Consider the following 10,136-nt stretch of genomic DNA (forward strand, 5'->3'; position numbering starts at 1 on the left):
AAGAAATGAGGGTTTTCCTTCATATTTATTTTACTACCAAGATGATGGCAGTAATGAAACCCCCAAGAAGAGATAGGTCTGTAGAAAACTATAAATGGTTATATTCAGAGTCCTGCCTACATGTAAGTTATAAAGAGGGTGTAGATGGCTATACCTTCTCTAATTTCTGCCTTTTATTTCTATACTTTCTATTAATAAAAGTACTTGCGTCATCTGATAAATCAAGAAATACCTCCTGTATACAATACAATATTTTCTATTAACTTACACTCACCCATTTCATAACTTACCCTTTCATATTATCAATCAGGGCATCCTTTCAGTCACGGCAGTACACAGAGAGTAGGCAAAACAGGAATGTAAGAATATACCTATTTCACACCAAAATAAAAGTGAGATCAGAAAGGAAACTTGTATAATGAAAAACTTTTCATAGCATAATGTGCTCCCACTCTGCAGATATTCATAACCAGTAATTAGAATTGCCGTTTGCATCATTTTTCTAAAAAGACGTCTAGAGTAACTTACTCTTTTGTTTCTTTTTTTTTTTTTTAACATCTTTATTGGAGTATAATTGCTTTACAAGATGTGTTAGTTTCTGCTGTATCGCAAAGTGAATCAGCTATACGTATACATATATCCCCATATACCCTCCCTCTTGCGTCTCCCTCCCACCCTCCCTAACCTTACTCTTTTGTTTCTGATGTTGAAAACTTTCTCTGGTGATATTTAAGTATCTCTCTTCTCTGTCCTGGCATTCATAGTGCCTTGAATAATCTTGTCTGGCAGCAGCTGGAGTCCTGAAGCCAAGTCAGACAGGCGCAAGAAGGAACATTCCTGATTGCTGATGAGGCCTCCTGGAACCACACATCTGTTATGTAGGGATTTGAGGCTTCTAATCAGATATCAGGTGAGAACAAATGACTGGCTTAAAGTCTGTGATGTTCTGTCATTTGAATAATGAGAGGCTGGTCAAATGATTATCCAGTCTGTGGATTAGCCATATTCTAACTCTGCCATCCCAACCTTATGTTAGCAAACCAAACTTGGGTCCACTTGCCCGTGCACAGTAAAGCCAATCTACTGACACTGGGGTGTGGGGTGAAGGAAAATACAGTGTTTATTTCAGGGCACCAAGCAAGGAGTCCAGGGAAGCTAGCGCTTAAAAGACCAGAACTCCCAGAAGGCTTTTAGGGAAAGGTTTATAAAGACAGGGTGAGGGAGGGGATTTGTGGGGTGTGTGATCAGCCCGTGGACATTTTCCTGATTGGTTGGTGGTGAGGTAAGTGGGAGGCAGCAATATCAACCTTCTGGTTCCAACTAGTCTGGGGTCTACGTGCTTGTGGGCAGCATACAGTTAACTTCTTCTACCTGGTGGGTGTTTCAGTGTCTGCAAAACAGCTCGAAGAATGTGGGTCAGAATATTATCTATAGTCCTTGAGGAAGAACTAAAGGTCCTTGACTTTGTTTAATGGCTAAAGTATTATTGTTTTGTCTTGCTTGACTGTTTTCCTTTCTTTCTGCATTTTTTCACTTCTCTGATTACATTTATTCTTTGACTAAAATTTTTCTGCAGACAAAAGGCAGGCAGAGGACATAGGGTAGGGGATAGTCCTGTTCTGGGAAGGCCCCATAGGATCCTGCTCGGTTACACTAGACAGTTTAAAACTCATTTGATTCCTTCAAGAAGATAAAAAAGAAAAAGCAAAGGGAGAAATAATCAGCCTACTTTTTCATTAACAGAAGTTCTGGGTAAAAAGGAGAAGCTAAAACCAACATTGAAGTGAAATATAGATTTGATATATCAGATTTTTAATTACAATGAATGACAGATTGCTGAAATATTCATGTGGTAGAAATGATTAGACACATTGCCTGGTAGGTAAGAGAAGTGGTGCAGCGTAATTTATCTTTATTCTTGCGAACAACGGAATTTGTCTCAACACAGGAGATGGAGACGGAGTCAGAAAGGTTAGGTTAATTTCCAGTACAAGGGCCAGAAAGTTACCAGGCCTAAGGCAGGTATAAATCTAATATTGCAAAAAGAAGGGGTGTGATTGAAATGAGATGGATACAATGAGTTCTGAGAAATTTGGGGAAATTTTTTTTCTTCTTACACTCAGTTTATTAATATAATGTGTTATTCACAGTTTTGTTTCAAAATTGCATTAATCAAGGTTCTTCAGTGTTTATTGCCAAATTTAGGATTTTTACCAATCAGTTAGGTAAGAAATGGAGTTCCAGTTGTAGTTTAATTTGCATACGCCCTATGATTACATAGGTTAAGCATCTTGTATATTTAAACATATTTTAAGCTCACAATAAATAACAGAATTATAACCTGTCAGTGTCTGGAGGGTTATCGTAAATAAAACTGCTCAGGGAGTCTGTTACTTAGAAAATATAGTTACTAAGTTAAGAAAGCATAAATATTTGACTCAATAATATGAGATTGTGATTATTTGTTAAAATGAAAAAATTCAGATTGTTTTCAAGATTGGCATTTAGTTTTTGAATTACTCAGTATGTTTAGAAAAATCTATGGCATGAGAAACAATTTGGAACATATCTTTAAGGCTCCTTAGCGGTAGATGAATCTTAAAATGTTTAGCGATTTAACTTAAGGTTAAATCATTCTGCCTCACTCTGTGTTCAGCATTTATTAAAGTTATTGGAATTGAAAAGACTCAAAAAATGAAAAATTCAGTGTTTTCAAGTCTTTTATGACAAAGAAAATCAGTGATCACATGTTGAGGCTTTTCAAAATGTGATTTCTATATTTTTGAGATATAATTGGCATACAACATTATATTAGTTTCAGGTATACAACATAATGATCCAGTATTTGTAGATATTATTAAATGATCACCACAATAAGTCTAATTAACAACCATCACCACATATGGTTTCCTTCTGTGTACAGAAGCTTTTTATTTTGATGTAGTTCCTCTTGCTTATTTTTGCTTTTGTTGCCTTTGCTTTTGGTGTCAAATCCAAAAAAATCATTGCCAAGACCAGTATGAAGGAGATTAGCCCCTATGATCTTCCTAGGAATTTTATGGTTTTAGGTTTTATGTTCAAGTCTTTAATCTACTTGTGTTGATATTTGTGTATGGTGTAAGATAGTGATTCAGTTTCATCATTTGCAAATTGTTTTCCAGTTTCCCTAGCACCATTTATTAAGAGACTATCCTTTAAAGGGTCTTTAAATACTGTGGGTATGTAAATTCATCAAATGTCTTTTTTTCATATCTAAAGAAAAATAATCTAGTAGTTTTTTCTCTTTGATTGGTGTGCTGTTCTACATCAATAGTTTTTTTGTTTTTTTTTTAAATAGAGCCATTCTTTCATTTTTAGGGTAAATATAATTTAACAATGATTCATTGTTTTTCTCAGTTGTTGCCAATTTAAACTTACTAGTATTTTATTTATTTTTAAAAAATATATGCATATTTGTATTTATGCATATATGTGTATAAATTGTCTTTTAGTTCATGTGTGTATAGTTTATCTGTTTTGAGGATCAGTTTGTTATTATTTGTGGAATTATTTAGTAACATAATATCTCTTTCCTGTATTTTGGAACTGTTTACATATCCTGATTTTTTTCTATTATTCCTTGGGTATGTAAAACAATTGACAAAGAACAAACAGGGCTGACTTGTTTTTCTGTTAATTTATTCTTATGTTCAATTATTCATAAAAAATGTTAAGATAAGGTAAGGCATCAGAAACACAAATAGTAATATAATATTATTCTTGACTTCAAGGAACTTAACAGTTTGTGAAAAACACATGTAAGATCAAATGCAATTTAATGTCCTGGTTGCTTTGACAGTATTTTTAAAGACTAATGTGAAAGTGAAAGGGGAGATGAGATGGACAACATACACATCCACTGACAAATCAATGGGATGACTAGAGATCACCTGCCTCCTGACATGATGGAATACAAAATACATAGCACTATCTGTATAGTATTCTTAGTTAAAAAAAAAAAAGTACTGAAACTCTTCTCACTATCCCCACAATAATAGGTTGAATGAAGGATAAAGGGACAATTTGTACAACAGAACAAGCAATCAGTCACCCAAATCCAGAATGTGAGACATTCTTGAGTTCAAATGGTCTTAAAATTGGGTTCTGAAAAATTACAGCATTAGAGGAATGAAAAAGTTGGAGGAAAGTGATCAAAAGTGCAAACTTCCACTTATAAATGATGACTATAGCAAACACAGCTGTGTGATACATAGGACACTTGTAAAAAGAGTAGATCCTAAGAGTACTCATCACAAGGAAAAAGATTTTTCTTTTATTTTTATTGTATCTATATGAGATGATGGATGTTAGCTGAACCTACTGTGGTAATCATTTCACTGTATAGGTAAGTCAAATCATTATGCTGTATACGTTAAACTCCTACGTCAATTATTGCACAATAAAACTGGAAAAAGAAGAGATATGGCCTAAGAAAATGATGGGATTGTTATGGAGCAAAGGAGACAAAAAACAGGGAAACAAAATGCAGTGTGTACACCTTGTTTGAGCCTAATTTAAACAAATCAACTCTAAAGAGACATTTGTGAGGCAATCTTGGAAATTTGAATAGAGTCTGCACTAGATGATTTTAATAAATTAGTTTTGGTGAGTGTGATAGCATTATGTTTACATTTTATAACTGTGTCTTTAGAAATATTTACTAAAGAGTTAAAGGTAAAAATATGGTTGCCTGGGATTTGCTTTAAACTATCAAATTATAAAAATGATATAGAGATGATAAAATTGGCAACATATATTTATTGGAACTGTATAATGAATACATCATGATTCATTATACTGTTCTCTCATTTTTTTGATATTTGCAAGTTTTTTGCGATAAAATTTTTTTAAATAATAAAAGATAAACCTCTAATCTGAAATAATAAGGAACTCTTTCCTCAAAGTATTCAAAATATTGTTTATGTAAATGGACATTCTTTTATAACCTGCTGCTAAGACCCATGCTATGCTATTTAGAATTGATGATTATGTGCCATCTGAATATAATCTTTGAAAAGACACTATCCAGAGATAATACAAACAACATTCAAAAGACCTTATTCAGGACACTTGTTTTGATTATAAAATGCAATTTTGTTAACTTGTCACGGACTGTGGAGAAACAAAGGACATAACAATTGGATAGCTGTTTTCTCCCCATTAGCATTAACACAGATATAAAATGTTTATTTCTTTTTATCAGAAAAAGGATATACAAAATCATACCTAAATATTAGCATGCTTCTTTTGGTAGCAGATAACTTCCATCTGAAAACAGTAAAGACAAGAAAAAGTAAAGCTTCAAATGTATAGAAATAAATATTCAATACTAAAAAAATTAACTTTTATATAAAAAATAATTTAGATTATCACACCCAGGAGAAAAAGCACACCCAGCAACTGTGCTAAAATAAACCACCTTCTGAGAAGCAACTGCAAAAGTATGTATTTCCATGATTTGTTTTCTCTGTCTAATCAGTAAATTCATATTAACTTCTGCTACCACCCAGTGAAGAAATGGCTAGGAAACTTCTCCCTGATATGGGACAGAAAAGACTTCCTGTACCATGAATCTTCTCTTGGTTGTTGAGGGGCACTTTGCAAAGTGTGAAAGAGTTTGAAAATGGCCATCAATTTTGTCTGCCATCCATTTTTCATTGGAAAGTTGGCACTGCTGGAACAGCAAGAGAAGGAGTCAAGAAAAAAGGGAAAAGAAATAGTCCAACTCATTAAAAGAACAGATGAACGAAATGAATTCTTCAGACAGATGATGAAACACCATCTGTGGACCCAGTATACAGTTGACAGAAGTAAAATCTGTTTCTCCATTAAAAAAAAAACAAAAACATTTCTATCACAGCTGATTTTTCCATATGAAATTTCCATAGTTTCAGAAAATATTATAAATTGACACATTCCTCTTTATAAAAATTCCAGAAAATTCTTGCAATTACTAGGCAAGTTTTCCTACCATAAAATTATTTCAAAGAGTTTAATGAAAGATACTCTAGCAAGTAAATGGCACCTGATTATCTTTCCCAAATCATCCATTGACAGAATCAGGATGACATCAGAGATACAAAGTTTAACAGGAACACAAATAGCAATACATATCCCAGCTTCTGCCAGACTCTTAAAACAATCTATCAGGTTTTAAACCATGAAATACTAAATTTAGGGTAAATAAGATAAAAAGGATGAGGCTTCCTTCACTGAAACACTCAGAAACCTCAGTGCGTCTAGCCCTTCCCTTAGAGCAGAGTACCTTCTGACACAGTGAGCACTCATCAGTCCCCAGACTCATCAGTAGAACTCTTCATCCAATTACATAGTACTCAGTCCTCTAACAAAGGCCAGGCTGGAAGGGAGAGGCCACAGTGCATGGAGTAACCTACAGGCAGCTACCCTCCTGTGCACAACCCGTGGTTTTGCTTTATGCCAACTTCACAGCAGGGCCCAGCAATTTTTCTCCTGAAAATCTACTCCAAAAAAGCACTAGGACGCAAAGTTGACTCTACAGAAGATTCTTGGGGACACAGAAGAGAATTTATGCCACATACTAGAAAGCAAACAGCTTAGCAAAACATCTCATTGGGGGGTTTATATTGTCCCCCACATTCTTCTTTTATGAGTAGCCACTAGCCCCCTCTCTTTCCTTCCAGAGTATTCCCCATAAGACAATATCCTTAGCTTTCCTTTTCTAACTAGACCTATTTGAGGACTTACAGGCCCTGCAGGCCCAATTCAGAGCAAGTTTATCAAATCATTCATCTAATGAACTCCTCTAACTGCCTAGAGGGAATCTGCTGCTAAGAAAATTCAGTTTTGTTTGTCATCTTTGCATCCTGGAATGTGAAATAAGCAGTTGTTAGGACAGAGGCTGGAAGGGCCCTCAGTGAAATACATGCATGTGCAGGTAAGATTTCTTGTACTGCATAGAGCCTTTGCAGAACAATATATGTCCTGTGTTACTTAGAAATAAACTCCCCTCGTAGCAAGAAGGCTAAGCAATGGGAGACAGCCGAAATTATATTTACCACAAAGCTGATTTCCACAGATGTCTGCTTCATTAAGTTCAGGGCACTTTGCTTGCAGAGGCAATTTAGATTCTGGGATTTGGTTGGGTTATGCAGTGTTTCCTAACTTTTAATGTGCACATGAATCACCTGGGAATATTGTCAAAAAAAATGCAGATTCTGATTGAGTAGGTCTGAGCAGTGGCCTAAGGTTCTACCTTTTGAACAAATTCTGTTGCTTCTGGTCCATGGGTCACACTTTGACTAGCAAGGAGAGTGTTCTAATGGGGCAGGGGTGCTGGTGGTGGTGAAAGAATGGGAGAAGGAAGGGAAAGCAACTTGCAATCAGAAGGCATTTCTGTGTAAAATTTCTGGTAAGTTAACTAAAGAGAAAGATACTCAGATTTCCAAGGTGCTAATACTTTGTTTTGATTTCTTCATCTACTCATTCTAATTACTCTATCAATTTTATAACTCATTTTATATTTGCAATTTTGTATTCTTTTTCTTAAAGAGGATCCCTAAAACTGTAAAAACTTCAGGCTACATAAAACCTGGATCTGTCATTATCTGTGGGGAACCAGAAATTTGGTTTGAGATTGTGTACATCCACTTAGCCTCATGGTTCACATCTGAGAGGAGGGATTTATCAGTAGGAAGTAGGGCATTGAGGAAAAAATATATATATAGTCTGGGGCAAAAAAAAAAAAAAAAAAAAAAGGCCCAGAAACATCTCTTTTCAGTCAAGGCTCAGTGAAGAATAATTAAGAAGAAGAAAAAAAAAGGAGCTCTTGGCTTTACTAAAAAAAAATTCTCTACAACAATAAAGAGGAGTGTTATTATTAAATTAGGAGGAAATGATAAAATAATTACTATTTGAATCAGAATAAATTTAAACTTTTTAAAGTATTTGTTCAACAACATACCAAAGAAAATGTGAAATCTTGGGAAAAAAGAAAAGAGAGACTAAAAATTATGGGGCAAATGTGAAAACTCAAAACCACAGAGGTCTGGATATATTCTATCCAGGGAAAAAGAAAAAAAAATCCACAATAAAAAAAATAGGAAAAAACTAAAAAAAGAGGAATAAGTATAGAGAATGTAAAGTAAGATTGTGATATCAAATTATATAAATATAACCCCAGACTATAAACTTTAAAACCTGGGCTAAGCATCATCAAGTCAGAAGGGAGGTTACTTTTGCTATAGTGTGAAAGACACTGATGTAAAATTCATGGTGAACTGGCAGGAAATAAGTCCTTGGGAAAAATATCAGTATTCCAGTATTAGTCTATGGAATCTTAAATAGACAAAGATACAAAAGGGAGCTAGAAGCCATAAAGAATATAATAGACAAGAATTGTATTTTTAGTAAGTTCTGTAACTTCACTGAATCATTTTCAAGAATCAAGCTTTATTGAACATGCACATGTTCTTAGATTAAAATACCAATACAAAAAAATGCATAAGATCTACATATTGTGTCAATATATTATTAAAAATATACCAAAAATTTCAAATTAGAAAAATGCCTTTCTGAAACATATCAAGGCATCAAATATACAATGAAAGATGTTTTGGAAAACCAACCTATTGTGTCAAAATTGAACAACTAAAGCTGTATTTAGAAGTAAAATCACAGTATTACATGCTTCAGTTATTTAAAGAAAAAACTACTTTCAGCTATGGTAATTAGAGAAAGAAACATATAAGAAAATGAAATGGAATTATGAGGAAGAAAAATTACAATACAGAAGAAAATAGAGGGGAAAAACTACAATTGATAAGTCTGAGAGCCATGCTACTTTAGTCAAATTTAAAATGAAATTCCAATAAATGTAAATTTAATTAACAGAACACAAATAAAAATTAGAAATGGAAAGTATTAAGTCTTTTTTTAGTAGAAAGAGAGTGAAACGCATCTCCAACTTCTTTAGAGAGACATAGGTAAATTTAATTGCTAATATTGGAGTATAAAACGATGTTGAAAGGACAGGAATGAAGTTGAGCCTCAATACAAACTAAAACAAGGACCTTCAGACAGTAAGCTTCTCCACAAGACAAAACACATCTTTTAACAAAGTTAAAAATTACCCTGCTATTTTCTCCCTGTTCTTGTACCTGAGCCTCTGTGAATTTGAGCTTGTCAATCTTGTGGTACCTTGGCTGAGGCCATAAGAAATAGTCAATAGACTTTAATATTCTGCACCTTTCCACAATATTCAAGAGTGCTCCTATCTTAGAACAGACCAAAGACACACCTAGTAGAACTATATTCTTTCACTGTATAAATACGCTTGTCAACTGTCCATCCTAGGATTAGGGAAACTCTCACTATACCCGTCACACTCAGGGAGAGAACAAAAGTAAATGATATAATTTGAAATTTAATAGTATGATGGCAGACTTAAATCATGTTAAATGTGACCTCCACTTCTGGGCAATATAACATAATTGGACCTGGATTTACCCTCCAACCTGAAACAACTAAAAATAGATAAAAACAGGTTTCAGACATTGGGTATCAGGTAGGGAAGAACAGTGATTCCTAAGACAGGGAAACAAAATGAGCCCTACAATTGCTGGAGAGACTGTCTAGGCCACAATGAAATGAGTGGGAACCCAAGTAGAACCAGGAGGTCTCCCTCAATGGAGGAGACAGTTGACAGTCTGAAAGGCCAATGTGGTAGGAATCACAGGCCAAAGAGTACATGTAGGGTCTGTGCATTTACCTCTGTTAAATTATGCCTCAGTTAGTATACATATATTTTAAATTATCATATGTCTGAAGCTGAAAGCCAAGGAGAAAGTGCTATGAGGTCTGATGATGTATTATTGGGAATGTGTTTACAGCAAGTAACTTTTAGAGTCTTTTTATAAAAAGAGGCTCATTTTTCTCACATCAAAAGAAATTACCCTCTCATTGGTTTACTTGCTCACATATGTCATGAGCTACCTAGGCTATTTGTGTGTTTTTGACTTTGCCATTCTTTTTTTTTTTTTTTTTTGTGGTATGCGGGCCTCCCTCTGCTGTGGCCTCTCCCGTTGCGGAGCACAGGCTCCGGACGCGCAGGCCCAGCG

The sequence above is a fragment of the Physeter macrocephalus genome, chromosome 11 (assembly GCF_002837175.3).
Source record: "Physeter macrocephalus isolate SW-GA chromosome 11, ASM283717v5, whole genome shotgun sequence".
NCBI classification, from domain to species: Eukaryota; Metazoa; Chordata; class Mammalia; order Artiodactyla; family Physeteridae; genus Physeter; species Physeter macrocephalus.